Below are 24,051 nucleotides of genomic sequence, written 5' to 3'. Positions count from 1 at the left end.
AACAGGACTCTTGGCTTGTGAAGTCCGGATTCCTACCCCCCAACCCTGATCGCTCCACTCCCTCCCATTCCCCCACACTCTCCTGAGCAGTTGGGGCTGGGTAGGGGCTTGGAGGCAGCTGAGTCCCAGCTGGGCTTCCGAATCGCTGTGTGACATTGGGCAAGGTGCTTTCCCTCTCTGAGACTCAGTTTTCCCGCCTGAGAAATGGGCAGGTTGGACTGCAGCAAGCTGTCCCTGATGACTTTGACCCACAGGACAGTTTCTGTTTAGCTCCCATGGTGTTTTATTTTAAATTGAGCCAACATTCGATTATTTTTAGAGACTCATCCAGTTTCCCACTTCTTTTGGGAACTCAGGAGCTTGGGCCAAACTGGAGTGACCTGAAGCTCCCCCTTAAATGTCCTGGGCTCTCCTGGTCGTTGTGGTGCCCAGCACACCATTCCCCACCATCACATGCATGAACTCTCTGGCCCCCAGGGCCCTCTGGCCCAGTACAGGTCTTCACGGCTCTGAGGACGCCACGGGCCTGCCTGGGTGGGTGTCACTTGAACACATAGTTCATTGCTTTTTTTTTTTTTTTTTTAGATTTTATTTATTTATTTGACACAGAGACAGCCAGCGAGAGAGGGAACACAAGCAGGGGGAGTGGGAGAGGAAGAAGCAGGCTCCCAGCAGAGGAGCCCGATGTGGGGCTCGATCCCAGAACGCCGGGATCACGCCCTGAGCCGAAGGCAGACGCTCAACGACTGAGCCACCCAGGCGCCCCTACACATAGTTCATTGCTTTAAACACAAAAATTTTTAACCCCTGGTTTCCACGTTCTTCAAGAGTCCTTCCAGCTCTGCTTTTCTAGGACATCGGAGGTTGTCTGAGGCTTCCTGGTAACCTGTTTTGCCACTAGAAGCCTCAAGGCTTTTAGCACATCAGGAGCTTGTCCCCATTGCACACTCCCTGGGTGGGAAGCCCCTGTCTCTGGGCCCCAGGGTCCCACCTTACCTGGTTGAGGGCCCCACTTAACCCACGGTGAGATATTCAGGGCCAGCGGAGGTCCCTGTTCTGTGAGTCCTGGTGAGTATGTGTCTGTGTCCCGGCATATCTACACCACCTGCAAGGCTCTGGGGACACCATCCCATACCCTTTCTCTCTCCTCACAAGGGATCCAGGGGGGCATTTGTTACTGACCACTCCATTTCCTGGAAACTGAGGCTCAGAGACAGTCGAGTCACTTTCCCCGAGGTCCCACAGGCCTGGTGGGACAGCAGTGGAAATTTGAACCCAGATGTGCCCAACTCCAGAGGCCGCCCACGGGAGTCATCCATCCGTCCCCTCACTGCATAGATACCAACTGAGGGACGCCCTCCACGGGCATCTGTAGTCACAGGGCTGTGGCCCCAGCACCTGGCACTGGGCCTGGGTCACCCTGGAGGACTCAGGAACTACTTGTGGCCCACAGACCTGTGGAAGGTTCTCAGCTAGATGCTGGGGTGCAGGATTTAAGAAGCCACCAGGTCCCATTTTTCCTGGAGTTTACCCTCTAGTGGAGGCATCAGACAAGAAAAAAAAGTCAACCAATAAAAAAAGAAAAGAAAAGAAAAAGTCAACCACATCTCTGACCTAGGTGCCTACCTAGAAAGTTGGCAAACTACAGGCCCCTGGGCCAAGTGTGGCCCACTGCTTGTTTTTGTAAATAAAGTTTTATTGGAATACAACCACACTCATTTATTTCCATTCTGTCGGTGGCTGCTTCTATGCCACAAGGGCAGAGTTTAGGTTCTGCCCAGATCATGAGGTCCAACAGAATTGAAAATGTTTATTGCCGGGCCCTTTACAGAAAGTCTGGCAACCCCTGGATCTAATTATCTCTTGGGTCCCTTTAAGTTTCAATATTTTGTAAGGTGATAGTAAAATAATGATTGCCATTAATATTTGAGTGCCTGCTGGATGCTTAGCTCTTGGGGCTTCTGCCTGAAACTTTCCCACATAGCTCAGAGAAGGTTTTGTTTTGATTTCGACTGTCAGAGGGCATCAGGGGGCCTTCACTTCTTTATTTAGTCTGTTCTTGCATTTAGTCAACAAACGGGGTCATGCCGGGTCCTGCGAGGATGTGGGGAATGTCCAGTGGAGGAGACAGCAGGCTGGGGAGGTCATACAGGATGCTGAGTGCTTTGGGGGATACTGGTACTGGGATGCGACGCAGTCAGGAAAGGCTTCCTGGAGGTGGGGGGGGGGCTACAAATTGCGCCAGTAGGAGTTAGCTAGGTAGAGAGGGCAGGAAAGGTGTTCCAGGGGGAGAACCGCAGGGGCAAAGGTTCAGAGGAGTGTGACCCTGTGGCCCCGTAGGTCGCCTAGAATTCATGGCTCAGACTTCCGGATGTTCATAAAGCGTGGGTGGGGGTGGAGTGGGGTGTTAAAATTGGAGGTCGGCAGGAGTCACAACACAGGGTCCAGTGCCTCCCTGGAGGACCCGGGTTTCCCCCTGGAGAATGAGAGTTTTCCTCTCCAGGTCTTCCTCTGCCCTTTGTTGACTCCCAGGAGAGTCATCGATGGGTGCTATCTTTGCACTTCTCTCCGGGCTCCTGTTGTTTAACACAGAGCACCCGCCTGCTTGCTGGGCTCCCCCCTCCCCCCCTCCGCCTGGGCGCCCGGGTGGCCGCCCCCAGCTAGGAGCCTTAAAGATCGCTTCCTTTGCATTTGTTTTTGCAATTTCTTTTTAATTAGAGCATGTTTTTCATTTAAGCCCGTGGCTTCTAGTTTCCTTTGAAAATGTTCTAGCAATATTGAATTCATTGAACAAAAATATGAAACAGGTGAGAGTAATTGGGAAGGTGGCCTTCAGCAGGTGGGAATTTGGGCAGCCCCACGACGGCGCGGGGCGGGGGGGGGGGGCAGGGGGCGCGGCTCACAAGGGGCCAGGCTGGCAAGTGACCTTGCTCTCGGGTTCCCCTCCTCCCCGAAGCCCCAGGAGCCTTGACTGAGGTTTGGGGAAGGACACGGAGCTGAGGTTCCGGTTGGCTGTTCCAGCTCCCCCATCTCGCTCCTGCTCCCTGCGTCTGGCTGGGTCTCTATTTTTGTCTCTCCCTGTCTCCTTTCCTGTCCCTATCTCCCTCTGTTCAGGTCTCCCGAACGGGGTCTCTCTCAGTCTCTGGCTGGCTGGCTCTCTCCATCTGTCTGTCTGTCTTCTCCCTCCCCCACTGTCACTACTTCCCCTCCACCCCCCCTACCCCAGCTCTTCCTTTATCTCATTAGAAACTCTCTGTCCCACTTCCTTTGGCTGTGAGTGACATCCTGCGCCCAGAACCTTCGGGACCGAACCCTCACAGAGCTCGGGGACTCCCCGACCACCTTCCCGGGGGCATGGGAGTAGGTGGTGTGCGGATTCCCGCATTCCGGCCGGAGGTGGAGGCCCAGGGAGGTCTGGAGGCCAGGAGAGGCAGCACAGCACTGCAGGGGTTCTGAGGCCGTCCCCCTTCAGCAGCCCCACCCCTGGGGCCCCTAGTGCAGGGGCAGGCAGTGGCAGGGCTGGGGGCCCAGAGGGCAGGCCCCGGGGCTGTGGGGGAGGCAGTGGAACAGGAAGCTTGGGTTGGCAGCAAGGGGGCGGAGTGCAGCTTTGGGTTTAACATGGTTTGGGGGCTCAGCAGGGGGCTGTCACCTGGGGGCGGAGATGTTGGTTACCCTGCCTCTGGGGACTCCCCCTGAGTCCGCACACGGCAGGTGCGTGGCGCATCGGATCATTGCCCTCACCCTTCCTTCTGTCTCAGTGGCGCTGGGCTCCCTGGGCAGGCCCCACGCTGTGTTCACGGCTCCCTGGTGCACACAGGTCCACAGTGCACATTTGTTGGATAATCTGGGGGAGGATAGCAATATTAGAAATTGAGTCCAGCCTCTTCCTTTCACAGGAGACTCAGAGACTGAGGCTCAGAGAGTGGAGGTGATTTGCTCAGGTCACGAAGGCAGATTTGGAGTACCGAACAGATCTGGGCTCCCCAAGGTGGGTGCAGTGCAGGGAGAGTGTTTAGCTGGTAGGTCCTCTGGTGGCCCTCTGTGGGTGTCCCGTGAACACCCCCCTCCTGGGAGGTGGGGCACTGAGGTTTGAGGCTGGCTCCGCCTCACCCACCTGCTGGGGGAGTCTGGGCGAGTTCCACCCCTGAGATCCTTGGGGGTCTCTACTTACCCTCCCGGGAATGAAGCACAAGGATCCTGAGAATAGCAGAAGGGGTTGGGTCGGTGGGGTCCGAGGTCACTGACCTCTCTGTGCTTGCTCTCAGGCAGGGGCAGTGGCTGCCTTGGCCTTGGGAACCTCAGTCCTCTGGTTAGATGGTGCCTGCTCTGTCTTGGATCACGAGGATACCATGATATCACAGGGTCTTCTGCGACTTAGCTGGGAAAACCCAAAAGGAGAAGACATGGCTCCCACCCTCTAAAGCCTTCACTAGCTCCCTATTGCCTACAATGGCCGCCACCCTCCTCTCCTGCCTCCCCCCCTCTCTTGAGCAGGTGTAGGGCAGTGCAGCACCTTTAGGCAAGCAGCAGTACCCCCTGGGAGGCTTGTTCAACACAGCTTGCTGCACCCCATGCCCAGAGTCCCCCCTTTCAGCCGGTCTGGAAGGGGCCCGAGAATTTGCATTTCTGATGGATTCCCAGGTGCTGCCAGTGCTGGTCTGGGAACCCACTTTGGGAACCCCTGTGGCAGAGGTTAAGCATACTCTCAAAACCAGACGGTGTAGGGGCAAAACCCTGCCCCACTATGCACCTTCTGTGAGCTTTCAGGCAAGGACTTTAACTGCTCGGTGCCTCAGTTTCCTCGTCTATAAAATGGGATGCTAACTGCGCCGTTCTGATGGGTCAGTTGCGAGGATCAACTGGACTAGTACATGGAAAGCGCCTAGAACAGTGTCCAGGCACGAAGTAAACAGTACGCGCACGTTTGCTATTATTACTGTTCTTGCTCTTGTTATTTTTATTACCATTAACATTCAGCCCCCACCGTGCCCTTGACCCTGTGGTGCTTACAGTGAATCCTTTGCCAGTCCTGATGCCCCGTGCTCTCGGACACCTCTGGGCCTCCGTGCTCAAGAGCCTCCCTCCCCCGGGACCCCCTCCCCGTCCTCTGCACCTGTTCCCGTGCTGCACAGCCTTCTCAGATTCCTGCCTGAGCCGCCCCACTCCCTGCCCCACGCCAGCCACCATCCGCTGCCCCTTCCTCTGACCTCCTTGGTCACACAACTTATTCCTCCGATCCGGCTCTCTCCTTTCATTCTGCCCATTATCCTGGTACTTGAGCGTCTGTTCCCCGTGCTGATCCACAGAATTCTCCAGATCTGACTCCTTGGGGCTTCCGGTGGGTGGCAGGTTCCCAGTGGGGCTGGGGTGGTGGCAGGGAGTGGTGGGCACAGCCAGACGCGTGGTCAGGAGCCCACGTTCTGGAGGGCGAGCAGGCCCAGGCGCGTGCTCCTTCATTGAAAGGTGATTACTGACCTTACTGTCCCTTTTCCCAACTCTGCTCTTTGGGGACTGGGGACAAAGAGCCCAGGTGAAGTGGGTCATGAGGACTCCAGGGTGCTGAATCTGCGTCCAGCCATTCAGTTCCCGGATCCCTGAATACCTGAGATGTGCTGGTTCCAGAGCAGGCAGGTGCACACTTACCTTTTGTGTGTGGTGTCACTGAACCCTCACAGGGACGCGAGGCAGGCATCAAGAGGAGCCCTGATACGGTGGGAAGATGGGGCCTTCTGAGTCAGGCATGTGGGAGTCAGAATGCCCTCTGGCTGGTGCCCGGGTGGTGAGACCTTGGGCCAGTTACTTCCCCTCTCCGGGCCTCAGCTTGCTCCCCTGTAAAACGGAGCTCACAGTAGTGCCCGTCTCTTGGGTTGCCAGGAAGATGATAGATAAGGTTTTCTGGTGCCTGCTGCACGGAGGTGCTGAGTAATTCACGACAATAAGGATTATGTTGTTCACCCATTTCTCAGATGAGGAAACAGGCTCAGAGAAGTTCAGGGACTGTCCCTGGTGATGTCCAGGCAAGTCTGCAGATAGAAACACTTTCCAGCAAGGTCCCTGGTGTCCTCGGGGCCCAAACCATTTTCCTGTAGGAAAAGGCTGTTCACTCACTCACTCATTCCAAATCTGGAGTGCCCCCCCACCGCCCAGGAGACAGTGATCCGTGAGGGGCTGCCCCTTCCTCATGGCTTTGGATTCTTTAAGTGTTCTTGTTCTTTTTTGACAGAGATAGAGACAGCCAGTGAGAGAGGGAACACAAGCAGGGGGAGTGGGAGAGGAAGAAGCAGGCTCATAGCAGAGGAGCCTGATGTGGGGCTCGATCCCGTAACGCCGGGATTACGCCCTGAGCCGAAGGCAGACACTTAACCACTGTGCCACCCAGGCGCCCCAGTGTTCTTGTTCTGAACAGCTCTTGAGGACTTTGAAACCCTGGCTCTTCTGCCTGCCTCGTGAACAGGTGAGGGAGGAAACTCTCCTGGTCCCAGGCTGTGTTTGTCTGAGACAGAGACAGGGGCAGGTTAATGCCTCGGCAAACTAGACGCCCAGGTAGGTACGGCCCCAGAACCGAGCCTGCAAATTGTGCTCCTAAACCCCGCCCCCGGCAATCGCACCTCTGTCCACACCCCCATGCCCACCCACAGTATCACCGGGGATGAAAGCCGAATGCCAGGGATGAAAGCCGAATGCTGCTTGGATGAACCATAAAAAAAAGGTGTAGGCCTTCTTATCTGGGGACATTACCTCCAGCAAATAGTTATTACTTGCTCGCTCTGTTCTTGGTCAGGCCTTTCCACCCTTTGGCCATGAGCCATTACAAAACCTCCGCAACAAAGAAGTGGAAGGTAACGCAATCAAAAAAGCCATAAACTGCAACTGGGAGCAGGGGAAGTTCGCCAAAGACCTTCTGAACAAAATATATGGGAACAACCTGACTCTTTTGTAAGCAAAAAAATACATGGGAACAGCCTGACCTTTTTTTAAGAGTTGGCTTCCCATGTAGAAAACTCATTTCCTTGCCTTTGGGACAGAAGCGAGTGGTTAGCTGGCTCCAGCCATCGACCCTGGGTCCTCGTGTAAGACTTTGGAGATCAGTTTTGCTTAATGTTATTGAAACATTAAAAAAAGAAAAATCATTCTGGGACCTGGGAGAAGACCACGGAGTGGTAAACATGCAAAGGTCAAAGGAGCCTATCGTGTATCTGTACTTATTGGTTCAGGTAAATGGAAAGTCCGGAGGCACATGGCCTTCAGGTATAGCTGGATCCAGGTGCTCTGGGATAACAGGATATGTCTCTTAGGTGGGCTTTTTTCGGTGGTGGCTTCATTCTCAGGCACGCTCTCCCCAGTAACACTTCTGGGCATACAACCTCCTAACATTAGCAGTCTTGGCTGCAAGAGAGCCGTTTCTCTAGTAAGTCTGGCAAATCCTGGGATTGAATCCTCGTCACCCACCTGGGGTCTCATGCCCACCCGTGAACGTCTGTACTCTCTTATTGGCCAGCCCTCCGTTGCTGGTCTTGGGCATGGGATCAGCCCCATCCTGGTCACAAGGACTGATCCCAGAAGAGCGGAGAATGTATGCTTGGTGGGCAGTTTGACAGATATCCATGTTGGTGGCGGAGCAGAAATAAAAGGGAGAGGCAGGATTTCTACCCTGGAGGGAAAAGTGGAGGCAGGCATTGCCTTTCACTGAGCATTTACTCTGCTACAACATGGTATTAAGGGCTTTATGTGTACTTACTCGCTGTTTGCCTTTTACAGAAAAGAAAATGAGTCAGAGAGGCTAAGTGACTTACCTAAGGTCACAAAGCTAATAGGGGAAAATTCAAACTCAGGTCCATCTTCCTGTAAAACCCATTCTTTCACCACTCCCTGATACCTGAGGACACTTACCGATCAACAAAGTGCGCTCGAAAAATAAAATATGAATGCCTGGAGGTGTGCCAGGCTCTGTGTTAAGGGTGGGCATACAAAAGAGAAAAATTTTGAAAAGGCTGCAGGTCCCCTCAGCCCATGAGCTGTCAACAGTCAAGTGTGGGAGATGAAGGGGCAAATGGCAATTACTACAGAGAATGGTGGAGGATAGGCAGAGGGGACTGTGAGACATAGGGGGTGTTTAATCTAATCTGGGTGTTCATGGAGGGTTTCCTGGGAAAGGTGATGATTGAGCTGAGGTAATAACAAACACGCCAAGATAAAGTTGGGGAAAGGGTATACAGGTACCTGTTAGCTAGGACTCTTGATTGACAAAGACAGAAACCCAGCTCCCATGGAATTAATCAAGAAAGTACATTTATTGGCTCATGGAACTAAAAAGTTGAGGGGTAGGGATGGCTTCAGGCATGGCTGGATCCAGGAGCCCAACTAATATCAGGCAGTCACGTCTCCATCTGTTGGCTCCCTCTTCTTGGGTTGGCTTCTCAGGCAGGCTCCACAAGTGGTGACCAGAGATGTCCCTGTACCTCCAGCCCCACACCCTTACTTGTTTAGCCTCCCCAGAAGTTCCTGCTGAAGTCTCTAGCTGACGGTCATTGAGCTAGAATGAGTTACGTATCCAACCCTGAACTAACACTGTGGCCTGGGAACAGAACACTGTCATTGTCTGGGCCAAGGGCAGTGCCCATACCCGGAGTCTGAGGTAGACTGAGAAAGTGGTTAGAAAAATCAGGGGTGTGTGGCATACCCCTATTGGGTTGATAGATGTTGCGTTTGACATGCGTACTGTTGGAGAGTTGCCTGAGTGGAGGCAGAGGGAACAGGTGGGAGGGGGAGGTATTCACATTGTTCCTGTGAGGTGCTTTCTCTTTGCAGCTTTGATTTGCATTTCCCTGATGGTCAGGGATATGGAGCAATCTTTCCATGTGCCTGTCGGCCATTTGTAAGATCTTCTTTGGAGAAATGTCTGTTAAAGTCCCTTGACCATTTTTGAATCAGGTGGTTTGGTGTTTTGTTGTTAAGTTTCAGAAGTTCCTTATGTATTCTGGTTATTAATCCCTCGTGAGATATGGGATTTGCAAATATTTTCTCCTATTCTGTGGGTTGTCTTCTTACTGTGGGATAGTGTCTTTTGATGCACAAAATGTTTTAATTTTCATGAAGTTAATTGGTCTGTTTTCTTTTTTTCTTGTTACCTGTGCCTTTGGTGCCGCGGCCATGAAATGGTTGCATGGCTGCATCTTGAAGGTCAAGTCGGCAGGCTTTGCTGCTGGGTTGGACTGGGGTGGGAGAGAGACAGGAGAGTCTAGCTTTTGGCTGCCTTCAAGCCTTTGGGCCTGAGCATAGTACGCTGCCACCAAGTAAGGGCGGACTGTATTCAGGGAGAAAACCAGATCAGCTTTGGGCGCGTTATGTTTGAGGTGCTACCTCCGCGCCCAAGTGGAAGTGATGAGGAGACGGTGTTGCTGAAGTCTGATGTTGAGGAGGGAGTTTGGGGCTGGAGGTGTTAATGCAGTAGCAATCTCCTGCTACCTCGGCCAGCATGTTCAGGTTTGGTCCAGTGTCAGGAAGGGAAGAGCCTGAAAACATTCTCCAAGGGGGGCCAGAGAGAGAGGAAGAGAAGCAGACATGACCTCCTTGGCCTCTCATCAGAATCGCCCCAGCCTGGCTGCTCCTTTATTGAGTACGGGTTTGGGGCGGGGGTGTGTGCCAGGAACGGGGCTGTGGGTGGCACGACCGGAGGCCTCGGCTCTGTTGACCTTTCTGTTGCCAGCACCTGGCACCAAGCCTGGCCCCGGGAGAGCGCCTGCCAACGGGTGTTGATGAAGGGAATGAATGGAGTCGTGTGTGGGGAGGTGCGGGCGTGGGAGGGTGCCCGGCCAGCACCACCGTTCCTCAGCATCGGGCAGAGTGCGGCTCTTAAGACTATTTTGTTGAAGTCTGTCATACGTGCAGAAAGGTGCCTGCATCATAAGCGGACAGCTCGATGAATTTTCAAAAGGTGTGACGGCACCAGATCAAGAAAAAAAGCACACGCCTTGCACCCCCTCCAACAAGATGCCTGGCCCCCCCCTCCAGTCAGGCCTCCCCAAAAGGTAGCCACTCTCTTTAAATCTCTTATTAGAAGTTAATTTTGCCTGTCTTTGTACTTCATAGACATATAAAGTACTTTATATACATAAAAACGCAGATGCTCTCTTTTGTATTGGCTTTTTTTTTTTGCTCAGCATAAATCTGTGAGATTCATCCAGATTGTTGTGTAAATTTCTTTTTTTTTTTTTTTAAGATTTTATTTATTTATTTGACAGAGATAGAGACAGCCAGCGAGAGAGGGAACACAAGCAGGGGGAGTGGGAGAGGAAGAAGCAGGCTCCCAGCAGAGGAGCCTGATGTGGGGCTCGATCCCAGGACTCTGGGATCACGCCCTGAGCCGAAGGCAGATGCTTAACGACTGAGCCACCCAGGCGCCCCTGTTGCATAAATTTCTGACTTGTTCTTTTGCCTGGCTGTTCTGTATGTGTATATATTTATTTATTTATTTATTTATTTATTTATTTATTTATTTGTATTTACGTATTTATTCTCGTTCACAGGCATTTGGGTAGTTTCTAGTTGGGGGCTTTTGCAAATAGTCCTGCTGGGAACATTTTGGCAATATGGGCTTTGGTGAACAGTGAGATGCATTTCTTCTTCTTCTTTTTTTTTTTTTAAGATTTGTTTATTTATTAGAGAGAGCGCGCACGCGAGAGAGCGCATGTGCACAGTGAGAGGGGCAGCAGGAGAGGGAGAGAGGATCGCAAGCAGGGATGAGCGCTGAGCCCAAGGCAGGTCTTGGTCTCACAATCCTGAGATGATGATCTGAGCTGAAATCAAGAGTCGGATGCTTAACTGACTGATCCACCCAGGTGTCGCCGTTAGATGGGTATCTGATGGATGTGTACTTAGCCACAGCGTTGCTCAGTCATAGAAAAGGTGCACGTTCGGCTTTTGGCTCTGTTATGCCTTCTTCCCAAAGGGAATAGCCAGGTTCCCCTGTCACCTGAACATGAAAGTTCTGGTTGCGACACATCCGTGCTAACACCTGGTGTTATCTTTTTTTTTTTTTTTTAAAGCTATTCACACGTACTGCGGTCTTATATTAGACTTTTAATTTGCATTTATTTCCCTGGTGAATGACAGTGAGTGCTCTTTCCTATGCTTATTGACCATTGAGGTGGTCTCTTGTATGAAGCGTGTCTCTTCACTTGCCCATTTTTCTCTTCAGTTGCCTATTCTTATTGATTTCAAAGAGCTCTTTATATATTCTGGTTACAAATACCTTGTGTTATTTATGTATTGCAAATGTCTTCTTCCATTTGTAAATTCTTTCCATCAGTAAGAGGAAGAACTGGGCATTTTGAGCCTCGAAGTCATTGATTTGAGGACAGGGCAAGCCCTTCACCCGTGTAAGCCTCAGTTTCCCTGTCTAAACCCTGCCGAGTATTTATATTTAGCCCAGTGCTTGCTGTGTAGACGGGGCTGTGACTGTTATTAGCACCTTTGCTGGGATCAAAGAACCTTGAACTAAAACAGGCAAAACTCACCCTGTGGGGGCTTTTTCAACCTAAGTCATTCCTGTTTCTCAGGTCAGTTCTATAAATATCTTTTAAGCACCAACTATATACCATTCTCCAGGTTAGGCATTGAAAGTACAGCACTGAACAAGACCCAGTTCCTACCCTTGGAGGTGGTTGCTCTGGGGGCGAGTGCCGGGGGCTGATAGGGCTAGAGCATCACGGAAGGCTTCCTGGAAGGGGTGAGCGTCATGGGGTTGAGCATCGTTGAGTATGCCTCTTGTGTTCAGACACACGCTTGGGTGCCTTCTGTGCGCCAGGCCGTGGTTCTCAACCAGAGGCAGTTGCGCCCCCAGAGAACACTGGTGATGCCTGGAGATATTTTTGGTTGTTGCAGCTTGGGGGGGGGGTGCTGCTACTGTCATCTAATGATTAGAGGCCAGGGATGCAGCCCGCATGTCAGTAGCGCTGAGGTTGGGAAGCCTGGAGATGGACAGTTGTAATACCGTGCGATGTCACAGTAAGGGGGGGTGAGCAGAGGGACTGGGACTGTCACCCCAGCCGGAGGATGTCAGAGAAGCTGTCACAGGAGGGGGAACCTGGAGCTGAATTTTGAAGGGTTGAGTGGGAACTGGCAGGAAGCGGGAGGTGCCAGGGAAGGGCCCTGGTGAACCACGGAGATGCAGATGGAGCTGAGCTCCCCGTGCTTGGGGCTTTCACCCCCAAGGACAGGCCTGGAAATGTTGCGGGAGAGGACCGTGGGGACCGATCACAGTCAAGGACTTAATCAGCCTGTGTGTCCGTCCTCCTCCCCTTCTCCCCTCCCCCACGGAGCTGTAAGCCACATGGGCTGCTGAGCCCTTGCAATGTGGCTAGTGCGGCGAGGAACTGGATTTTTTATTTCAATTTAACTTAAATTTAGATCTCAAAACAGACACTCGATTCCTTTCTTGGGAAACTTTTAAGCATGTGTGGAACTATTTTGGGATGTGAATGTACTTTTTCAACTGTAAATTTTATGAACTCTAAATACAGATCAGATATGCCTACTGAAAAGTGGAAGGTACATTCCAGATTTCAGAGACCTAGTACTAAGGGGGGAAACATCTCATTAATCTTAATATTTATATTGATTTTAAAGGATATTTATATTTTATGTTGATTTTATTTAAATTTTCATATTGATTAACAGTAATATTTTGGATAGGTTGGGTGAAACAAAATCTATAGTCAAATTTCATTTCACCATTTTCTTTTTCATGTGGCTTTTTTTTTTTTTTTTTAACGTGGTTTCTGGAGAATTGAATTCCATGTGCGGCTCACCCTGGACGTCATCTGGACGTCGCCGATATGAACCGTGGGGAAGGGCTGGAATGTCAGGCCGAGGCTTAGGGCTCGTGGAAGGGTTTAGGCAGGGCAGTGACATGATCGGGTTTCTCTGGTAGTTACACCCTCTGGCCACCATGGTGAGAGACGATTCCAGAGGATGGGATGAGTCCAGCCATGGGGAGACTGCATAGCCTAAAAGGCTTGAGCTGTGGCCACAAAGAGAAGCCCTGATGCCCCAATGAGATAGTCCACAGGCAGGTGACCAGGCTGGCCCCAGAGGGAGGAGGAGCCTTTGGGGAGGGGGCGGGCACATCCCATGACTGACCTGTCCTTCAAAGACGACTCACAGCTAAGAGACCACAGGAGTGATGTTGGCCGCTGCAAGTCAGCCTTCTGCTACTCTCCACTCCAGACACCTGCCAGCCCCAGTCCTCCCCTGCCGCCAGACTGCAGCCTGCACACCACCCAGGTTTGATACGCCACTTCCTGCTTCCCTGCCCTGCTCTCCACTGCTTAGCAGGCTGTGTGACCTTGAGCAGGTGGCCGTCCCTCTCTGGGGGCAGCCAGCTTTGCATGGCTTCACCCCTGTCGCACCTAGGGCATAGGAGAGATCTGTGATGCCCACGGATGATAGGTCTTCCTGGGTTGGGTCTTTGGAGGGGTGACAGTGTGGAGCCCTAGGGGAGGGTGGGCATGGCACTGTCCCGTTCGCTCGGTGGCTTCCCATCTTCTATCTCTGGATTATGTCCCCGCTGCACCGCTTTGGAAGCTGAGGCTCAGAGAGGTGAAGGGGCTCGCCTAAGCGAGCTCAACAGGGGCAGGATTCAGATGGGGGAATGCAGACCTTGTCAGTGCCAGTATACCACTCCCACGGCCATGTCTCTGGGTGATCAAGGCTAGGGTGCTGGTCTCCGTGTCTTCATCTGTCAGGTGGGGCGGACAGCTGTGCTGACCACAGCCGGTGGCTGCGAGGAGGAAGTAGTTGAGGGAAGCAGCACAGCGCCCGCTCCAGACAGGAGACAGGCCTCCAGATAGCGCTACATTCCGCTCCTCCCAGCAGCTCTGCGTGGAGTGATGTGAGCCCACTTTCGGGGGAGAAACCTGGGGCCAAGACGGGCACCTAGTCTGTTGAAGCTGGGGCCCCAACCAGCACCATGGCTGTGGCTCCGGGGCCCTTTCCCTCCCCTGTATGGGCCCTGTCCTCACCCCAGGACCCCAACATTAGCTCCTGTGCTTGATGAGGGTGGGCCTGCCCTGTCCCCCACCCTGGCCCTCTGTCCTGGGTGACTGGACATGAACGGGCACAGGGCAGCCTCCCCCGGGGGGCGCTCACGGATGCCCAGCCCATGGAGCCTGTTCCCTCCTTCGGGAACTTTCCTTGCCCTGGTAGGTGAGCTGTAACCTTTCCGCCTTCCTGCTTTGAACTGCGCGTCGACAGACAGAGTGGACGGACAGGAAGCTGGCAGGGAACAGTCCCGGGGCATGGCCAAATTCTAAAAGCCAGAGCTGGGAGAGGCCTTACAGGTGACCAACCCTGGGCTCTGGTTGTCTGGACACCTCATTCAGCCTCATAGCTGGAAAAGGCGAGGAGCCGCCGGCCTGCCGAAAACAGCAGCGTCTGACATACGCAGTTGGTACAGAAGGGGGGACCTTGCAGACGGCTGGCCGGAGGCTCTTCTGGGGGCACTTTGGCAGGTTCGGCTGAGATCTGAAGATGCCTGGCCCCCAGCCAGCCGACCCCTTTTTACTTAGCTCCCCAGATCTGTGCTGCTCAAGTGTTAAGGTACATGGGAATCCCTGCGGTCTGTTAAAACCCAGATTCGATGTGGAACCTCCAGGAGGATTAGCAGGCTTCCAGGGAGCCCAGGGGACCTCTCAACATGGGCACGAGGAAGCCTGATCCTGTGTGATGGGGCGGGTTGCAGCAAAGATGAAAACAGCCTAAATGTCCTGCGGGGAGGCTTTGGCCCCGAATGGTGGGCCATCCCTGTGCAGGGGATGCTCTGGAGCAGTTAAAAGGAGGGAGGACGATGCGATCTGATCTGATCCAATCCATTTGATACATACACATGTATCTTGTCTTCTGTGGGGGTGAGCGCCCTCTGAGCACGGGGGCTTTGCCTGTGTCATTGGCTGATGCGACCCGTGCTAGACTGTGTCTGGCTGGGCTACAGGGCACACACAGTAGGTGCTCAAGCAGTGTTTCCTGGATGGCAGAACCAAGATGCTGGCGTGAAAATACGACCATGACCTAGCGTGGCGTGGAGCACGCAAATTTCGGAAGGGCGCATGGGGCCCGGGGCTTCTCAGCCTGCGGCCAGATGCTTGTTTGTGGCGGGGGCTGACCTGGACCTCCTGGAAAGAAGGGCAGGCGGCCCCTCCTCAAACCCATCAGCAGTGGTTACCTCTTAGAAAAAAAAGGGGACAAGGACAGCATTGGAGATTTTGCTCCCACAAGACTTAAGCTTTCTCTCTATATTTTTTTTAATATGGAGGTGATACCTGTGACTTGAATACTTAAGTAAATTTTAGAACTAGGAAGGATACAAGGACTTCTTCTAGAGTTGTGAGGGGTTTAATTAAAGGGCGCACCTGCAGCGTCCGCCCGGCACAGTGCCTGGCACGCCCTGGGAGTGCAGCCAGAGGAAACCACGTTGCTTTATTTTGTTGCTTTATTTTGCTGCACGCATTCCTCCTGGGAGCCCTAAGCGTATGGAAACATTTTGGGGGACCCCATTTGCATGTGGGCAAATTATCTCCAAGAGAGGGGGGACTTTCCCAAGGTCACGCAGGAAAGTAGAAGGGAAGCAGTCTTTGTTTCTCCTCTGTTGCACCAGGGCCCCTGCCAGGTGTTTGGACCTCCCGGTCATCCCACCTGTGGACTGAGGCCATCTGGGCTCTGTCAGGTCCCCCAGCTTGGGGATCACTTGATGTTCACGTGCCCATCTGGCACCCAGGAAGCCAGCAAAACTGGAAGTGGCAGGGGTGTGGCTTGTGGGGGAAGCTGTGCTGTTTTTGCCCCGCAGCGCTAGGGGGATGGCCTAGGATGTGGAGCCTGTGAAAGAGGACCTTGGCAGAAAAGGCGCCTGTAGATGGGCACTGGCTGCCAGCCTTGTGCAGCTTCAGAGGCCTATTGCACCTCTCTCACTCAAATACCTGCCATGGCTCCCCAGTACCCACGTCTGAATTTCCTTCCTGTGCCTGCTGGGTTTTTATTCCATGCCCTTCAAAGGATTCTCCACGACATAACTAGATTCCAAATACTAGTAATAGTGATAACTGTAGTAATAGGACCCAGAGCACCGACGGTTTTCAAGAACAGTACGAAGTGCTTTCCATGCATTATTTTATTTAATCCATACAGAAACCATCTGGCACTGCTGCAAGTCTGATTCTCATTTTACATAGGAGGAGACGGATGCCCACGGTAGTTGAGTGTCTTGCCCAAGGTCACGTAGCTCCTGGCCCTGCCGGGATCTTACTGACTCCAGAGCCAGACTTTTGATCAGGAGGCCAGCCTACCTAATCTCGTTAGGAGAATGAGCCAGCACGATGCCAGCAGAGAGGAGGCTCCGTGTCTGGAAAGCCGGGCCCAGGCCTGGCCTGCTCCATGACCTTGACCAGACTCTGCTCTCTGGGCTTGCCCTCGGCTTTCTCGAAGGGCTGGCTCTATATTCTAGGGCTGAAGGTCTCCAGGTTATGCAGCAAGCCTAGAAATCACCCTGATTTCATTTTTCACTTCTTTTCTTCTGTATCACACCATGGATACACATCCCCTATGCGAGAGTTAGAAAATTCAGGGGGAGGGGGCGCCTGGGTGGCGCAGTCGTTAAGCGTCTGCCTCTGGCTCAGGGTGTGATCCCAGTGTTATGGGATCGAGCCCCGCATCAGGCTCCTCCGCTATGAGCCTGCTTCTTCCTCTCCCGCTCCCCCTGCTTGTGTTCCCTCTCTCGCTGGCTGTCTCTATCTCTGTCGAATAAATAAATAAAATCTTAAAAAAAAAAAAAAGAAAGAAAATTCAGGGGGAAGAAAAGGAGAAATAAACGAAGTTCCCGTTAGCATTTTAGGGTGTATCTTTCTGGAGTATTTTTCCAACATAAATATTTACCTGTGTGGGATCAGCCAGTCTCTCTGTCACCTAACTTACCTCAGATGTCTTGCAGGGTAATGGATTTTTTTTTAAAGATATTACTTACTTATTTGAGAGAGAGAGAAAGAGGGGGGGAGCAGAGGGAGAGGGAGAAGCTAATGACCCGAAATCAAGAGTCGGACACTCCACGACTGAGCCACTCAGGCGCCCCCAGGGTAATGAATTTTTATGGGGTCGCATCCAGGTCTGTTGTGGTTATACTGTGGAATGTTTAATGAGAATACCTAATTAGAGATGACGATAATTTAATAGCTTACGTTTACTGGAATCCTCCTCCTGCCGGGTCCTACCCTGAGCACAGCAGTCATCCCAGCAACCCTCTGAGGCAGGCCACTCGGCCCATTCGACAGATGAGGACACTGAGGCTGTTGCCGTGACCTGGCCCCAGGTCTCATGGCCCATCCTTGGCAGAGCCGAACGTGGACTAGGTCCCTCCTGAGCCGTCCACCCGTGCCCTTAACCACTGTTGGGCCACCCCGCCCCTTGCCTCATTTCCGTCTTCTCTTTGAGGTGGACACGTGAGCTGGGTGCTGGCCAAGAAAGGAAGGAAGACCAATTAGGAGACACCATGGTGGCCTGCGGTGGCCCGATCTGCAGCCCTGGGGAGTGTTCCTGCTCGGAACAGCCCCTCCTCCCGGGCTGGAGAGCCACTTGGCCGTGGGAATTTGCCAGAGCTGTGTGGGGTGCAATCCAGACTCGCTCAACCGGACAGATTTCCCAAGACTTAAGAGTGTGGGTGGCCGGAGCCTCTCCCTGGAGTCTGTCCGTGGCTTCCAGTCCTTAACGAGTTTCTGGGATGCCCGCTACCAGGCCACCTGCTGTGGTCACCCTGAGCAGTGGAGCCCACACATGAGCCTGGAAAGAGTGATCTCCATCTTAAGGTTCAGAGAGGTTTAGCGCCTCGCCTGAGGTCGCCTTCACGGCTCTTGTCATCGAGAGCTGGAAGCGTGGGGGCATCCTGGGTCACACGTCCTGGGGCCCAGCATGAGTCAGGGCATGGATAAAACACTGGGGAGGTATTCTCTTATTTCCTCTCCGCCGCCCCAGGTGGTGGGCACTGCCTGTTCTCATTCTACAGATAAGGAAGCTGACCTCTTATGTCCTTTTTAAAATGCTAACCCTGAGCTGCTTTTTCAAGTGGAATCTTCCGTGGAGTACCCCTTGAGGTGTTGCATCAAAGAAGGTTCTAGCCATTGAAGTTGGGTATGGGGCAGGGAAGGGAGACTCAGAGTTCAGCCACCCCCTCGAGTCAGTGGCGGGGAAACTGAGTCCTGGAGAGGGAAGAGGCATGTCCTGGTGGCATGGCACTTGGGCAGAGTGTGTAGGATTAGAAACCCCTTCCCCTTGTCCTGGGTCAGGGAATGTCACTCTCTGCTCTGCTTTCCAGGCTGGCGGGGCCCAAAGGCCACAGACTGGGTGTCTGAACTTTACGTGCAGGACACGTGGTTTGGGTAAAGACAAGCCTGCCCTCTGCTCTTTCTCACGGTGAAGCCTCCATCTCCGTGAATCCTCACGGCAGCCTTGCTCATAAGAATTGTTGGACCCATTTTACAGATGAGGAAGCTGAGGCCCAGAGGCAGGTGCACACCCAGGCCGGCTGAGTGCCCCTCTGGGGCTCTGTGCACCGCTGGTGACTGACACACACCACTCCTTCTGTTTCCCCACATGGCTGGGTTGCGTGTCTGGGGCCAAGGTCACCCCAGCTCTGGTCCCTGGTGTCCTTCACTCGCTTCAGACTTGAGTTCCTATCCAAGGTCACATGGTGGTGTCTGTTGCCAGCATGGGTGGAGGTCATGTTTCTTCCTAATAGTCGTCTTGCCTCCTGCTTTTATTTTTTATGTAAAATCAAAACACCCAAGCCACACTCTGGGCTATGCCCTCAAGCTTTTTCCAGTGTAGACCTCTGCCGCTCTTGTGTTGGACGGTGGCGAGAGGCAACGGGCAGGAACGGGAGCCTAGCCCCCACCCCCCCGGCAGAAGTACAGCTCTCTGGCTCCTGGAGGCACCCTCTTTGGATGGCCTCTGAAGGTCCCGGGAGTTTGGAGGAGGATTTGATTGACTCCCATTTAACATTTCCTCCAGGTGTCCATGTAGGTGACAGATCCAGGCAGCGGGGCCTTGGTCACCGATAGAAACCACATATATCTTTAAATTGCTTGCTAGTGGCTACAGATATCTCTTCTCGGAACACACCTTACGTTTGTCGTAGGGCCTGCCTCTAGATCGCATTTATTGTTTTAATAAATGAGAATGTAGGTTTATCAGAGCCGGCTTTATCAGAGCCGTTTTTGTAATGCTGTCCTTAGCCAAATTTCGCTATAATTGGTGTCCTTTTGATCCTCTGTATTTTATTTGATTTAAAAACACTCTCAGGGCGCCAGGGTGGCTCAGTCAGTTAAGTCGCCGACTCTTCATTTTGGCTCAGGTCATGGTCTCAGGGTTGTGGGATCGAGCCCTGTGTCCGGCTCCATGCTGGGCGTGGAGCCTGTAAGATTCTCTCTCCTCTGCCCCTCCCCTGCACCCCCCAGCTGCTGCTGCATGCTCTCTCTCTCAAAAAACAAAAAAACAAAAAACAAAAAACCACACCCTTCTCAGAAGGGGCCTGTCATTGTCACCAGACAGCTGAAGGGCTCCACGGCACAAAAGGGTGGAAGGACCAGCTAGACATGGGTCTGCATCCTGTGTGAGGGCCTGGCCTGGGCGGGCACCTCGAACGCCAGTTCCAGTGCCCTAGGCAGCATTTCCTTGAGCGGTGGGGTAGGGGGAGCAGCACTCAGTGAAAGGCAGATCCCCCTGGGCCTCATCACATAACTTCTGTATTGGGCATGGGGCCGAGGGGTCTGTGGCACGGGGGTTTGAGAACCAAAGGAAAGGGGAGAAATCCGTGGTTACAGTCATAGAGCCTATTCTGAGTGCTGTCAGGTCATTTGTTTAATCCTTACAGCTCCGTTAGTATCCCCATTTCACAGGTGAGGAAACTGGGGCACGGAGAAGTTAGGGACTACGTCCCCCTAGCCTCCTACCCCGGCAAAGGCTGCATTTCTAATCATCAGCAGAAGCAGGACTCCTACTCCAGTGCTCATTTCCCCCACCCGCAGCAGCTTCTTGGCAGAGGAATGGAGACAGGGTCCCCTGTGGGCCTGCATGCGTGTGGGTACGTGTGCGTGCGCGCGCGCATGTGGGTGCATACACGTGTGTGGCGGGTGTAGGAAGCCCCGGCCCCACAGGGTCACCCTGGCCTTCTCCTGTTTGCATTGTTCACCAGGCAGGGGCCCCATGTGCTCCCAGGCAGGAAGCCGGGAGCAGGGGCCACGCTGGGCGCAGGGGGGGGCAGCGTCGGGGCAGGGCTGGGAGCCAGAGGTCAGGTGTCTGGGCGGCCACGTGACAAATAGCTTCCCCATCTGTGCGCTGGGTGGGGTCCGGTTTCGGGGAAGTGATGAAGAGCTCCGGTTCTCGCATCAGACAGGCCTGGGTTCCAGTTCAGGCTCAGTTACCCTCCGTGTGACCTTAAGCTAGGCACCTCGCCTCTCTGAGCCTCACCTCCCCTCTCGGTAAAGCGAGGCTAATCATACCATCTACCCCCAGGGAGGTGGTTAGAGGCAAAATGTCCGTAGAAGCACCAGGCACACGCGAATTTCTCTCCCTAAGTCTTTACTTGGCAACAGAACCAGATGCCAGATGATTCTTATGCTGCTGCTGCTTTTTTTTTTTTTTTTTAATGAACTGTTTGTTTTCCCAAGTTGTACATTTTTCGCTCACCCACCAAAGGCTGGCCACCTGAGGCCTCCCACTGACCCTTCTGGGACGGAGCCCAGAATATACACCAGCTCCCACTGGGGCTAATCGCATTCACATTTCCTGGGCTTGCCTGAGCCCCGCTGGGGGCATGTGCTGCCCCAATGGGTGTTCGCAGCATACGGACCAGGGGGTCGGCCAGCAGTGGCCCGCGGGGCAAACCTAGCTCGCTGCCTGATTTTGTAAATTGCAGCACGGCCACGTGCCTTCCTTGGTGTGTCGTGTAGAGCGGCTTTCCTGAGTGGAGAAGCTGCCACACGGACCGTGTGACCCACACGGCCAAGATCATTGGTTCTCTGGCCCTTGACAGAGGAGATTTGCTGATCCCGCCTCACCAGGCCACTCGTTTCTTCCTACGTGAGTCCCTTCGTTCTTCGTCCAGGGGCTGTGAGGACAGTGCTCACAATATTAAATGCTAACGTTTTTGCGTGTTGACTCCATGCCGGGCTTGGTGGAAGATATGTAGTTCCTCGAGACTCTCTTTGGTCTGGGTGTGATTCCCATTTGTCAGGTAGGAACACTGAGGCTCGGAGAGCCACACCAGAGTGGGGGAGCCGGGATGTGAGCCCTGGGCCTCATCACTCGCTATCCGCAACTTGTACCTAACAGGGGGCTGAATTGGGCCTCCTAGGGGGAGCCTGGACAGCACATGGGGGCCCTGCTTTGGTTATTTTTGGTAAAAAATGTGAAGATTTGGGTCTTCGTCTTGGTTCCCCTGCTTATCAGCTGTGTGGCCTTGGGCAGGTGACCGCACCTCTCTGAGCCCCAGAGATAAGTGGTAATAAGGGAGGGTCAAAGGAGGTCATGGGGGTGGCGGGGGAGTGAGGACAAAATTCAGTGATCTGTGTAAAACCCTTAGCTTAGTACCTGGCATACAGTAAGTGCTCAATAGGGGCGCCTGCGTGGCTCAGTCCGTTAAGCGTCTGCCTTCGGTTCAGGTCATGATCCCAGGGTCCTGGGATTGAGCCCCGCCATCGGGCTCCCTGCTCAGCCCTCTCCCTCTGCCTGCCCTTTACCCCTGCTTATGTGCACTCACGGGCTCTCTCTCTTAAGTAAATAAATAAAATCTCTTAAAAAAATTAAAAGAAAACAGTAAGTGCTCAGTAAGTAAGAGCTAATATGTCTAATGCAGCGTGCCAGCCCACCTTCCCTTCTTCCCTTTTTAAGCACTGAGAATGCTTTTATGCCCAAGAGTTATTCTTTGACCTCTTCCTCTTGCCCCGTTGGAATCTGGCTGGTTTCCCTCCAGAGTGGGGCAGCGGTCTCTGCTCCCTAGAGGCCTGACCCCAGAGAGCACCCCTCTCCTGTCTCCCCAGCTCTGGGGTCAGGGTGGTGAGGTCAGGGGGATGGGCGGTAGCCATGGCAATGGAATGTTTGGGAGCTGGCGCCCACAGGGAGAGTTTGCAGGGCCGATGGCTGAGCCCGCTCACAGGGGCACCGGGACCCCCTCCGAGGCCACCCTGTAAGTGCAGCCACCTGCCTGCTTCGCTGGCGTCCTGTGCTTGAGCCCCCCTCCCCGGTCCGGGAGACCTCTGAACCTGGAGAAATCAGGCTGAGTTAGAAAGGTCACATGAGCTTGAACCCAGATCAGTGTGGTCTCATGTAAATGTCACCTCCTCCTGCGGCACCTTATGGCAAGTCTCCCCACCCCACTGCGGGCATTTCCTTCTGAGCCTTTGTCACAGGCGTCATTATCCCACATGCTGCCTTCTTGCCCTCCTCCAGGATGTCAGCTCCATGAGAGCAGGAGCCTTGGCTGCCCTCGAGGTGTCCCAGCATCCCGATCTGTGCCTGGCACACAGTAGGTGTGAACATTGGTGGAATGAATGAATGTGGGTTTAAAAGGATCTCGAGCACTCAACAGCCCTCTCCCTGTCCCTCCCTTCTAGTGGTCATTCAGGGAAAACCATGGGCCAGTGCAGAGAGAGAGCAGAGTCCCCCCTGGGCCCCCCTGGCTGCCCCCATTTTATGAGTCACGTGATGTGACGCCCAGGACAGCATCTTGGGGACATAGCCAGCCAGCTTGGAAAATGACTCGTCTTCCTGCTAGATGAGTGGCTTCTGCAAACCACTTCAGCTCTCGGCCTTTCAAACTCCTCACCCATCAAGTGGAGATAAAAGGCCTCACCTTAAGAGGTTCTGCCCAGCATGAAATGAGAAAAGGGAAGGGCAATGGGTAAACAGCACTTGCTGTTTGCCAGGCGCTGGCCCAACATTTTCTAACTTATTTACACCTCCCAGCACCCCGAGGAGGTGACTTCCTCGTTGGCACTGACCACACTGCAAATGCCCTATCAGGTATTGCTGTCCTTCCCATTTTACAGATGCAGGAACTGAGGTTCAGAGAGGCTCAGTGACTTGCCTAAGGTCACACAGCCAGTAGCTGGGGGAGCCGGGATCGGAGCCAGCCCAAGCAGCCTGCCCCCTCTCCCAATGTGTGGCATAGAACTCGAAAAATACTAGTCATTCTGTTATTTTATTCTAGAGAAAGGCAAGTTGACAACATTCTGAAGTATGTCTCGAGGAGAAACATGTTATCACCAAACACCACTCCTGATGGCCTTTTCAAGTCCTCGTATTTCCTCCTTGTCTTTTTTTCTTTCTGTGGTTTCTGTTTGCTCTTTGATTTGGCTGATTTGGCAGTTATGCTTTAGGGGCATAATTCTGCACATCCTGCCCCCACGAGGGCCTGTATTATTCATAAACTGGAGAACGGGGGTCAGGGGTGCTCCCCCCTTCCCACATGGGGCTCTTGTGAGGATGAAATGAGGGCTGGTGTCGAGTACACAGTGGTGCTTAATCAATGCTGCCCTTCCTCCTACAAGAAGAAGGGGGCTCAGTGACCCCCCACGCCCATACATCTCATTTGTCTTCCGAATCAGCGCCCTCGGTAGAACTTCCTGCCAGTGATGGGAATGTTCTAGGCCAGGATCCACAAACCCGTTCTATAAATGTCCAAATAGTAAGTGTTTCAGGTTTTGCAAAGCGGGTAAGGTTTTTATTGCTGCTTCTCTCCCTTTCCCTGCCCCCCCCTTCCCTTAAAAAAAGATAAAAGCCATTCTTCACTCAAAGGCTGAAGTTTGGATTTGGACCAAGGGCCACTGTTTGCTAACCTGGTCTCAGACCTGCCCTGTCCAGCAGGGTAGCCGCCCCACCCCACCCCACCCTAGGGCTACCAGGCCCTTGAAGTATGGCGGGTGCACACAAGGAACTGAATTTAAAATGTTCTTTCATTTTACTTAATTTAAATGTAAATGCCTGACAAGTGGTGGGTAACACCCCCCCCCCCCC

The 24,051-nt window shown here is 53.3% G+C and overlaps 1 protein-coding gene across 2 annotated transcripts in view; it reads left to right on the top strand.

Annotated features, from left to right (window-relative positions):
- The window catches only part of TPST2 (tyrosylprotein sulfotransferase 2), a 45,747-nt gene that overhangs the window by 5,009 nt on the left and 16,687 nt on the right, over positions 1 to 24,051 (top strand). The window contains exon 1 of one of the 2 annotated variants that reach the window (XM_040619656.1): positions 13,264 to 13,284. The exons of the other annotated variant lie outside the window; for it this stretch is intronic. The gene's annotated coding sequence lies outside the window, so the exon portion shown is untranslated. Of the gene's footprint in view, positions 1 to 13,263; positions 13,285 to 24,051 lie in introns of those variants that run through there. 2 annotated transcript variants of the gene reach the window in all.

This window comes from Ursus maritimus, unplaced genomic scaffold (genome assembly GCF_017311325.1).
Source record: "Ursus maritimus isolate PB19 unplaced genomic scaffold, ASM1731132v1 scaffold_33, whole genome shotgun sequence".
In the NCBI taxonomy this organism is placed as follows: domain Eukaryota; kingdom Metazoa; phylum Chordata; class Mammalia; order Carnivora; family Ursidae; genus Ursus; species Ursus maritimus.
Note: the sequence above shows the minus strand (reverse complement) of the source record. Positions and strands in the feature narration are given on the sequence as shown.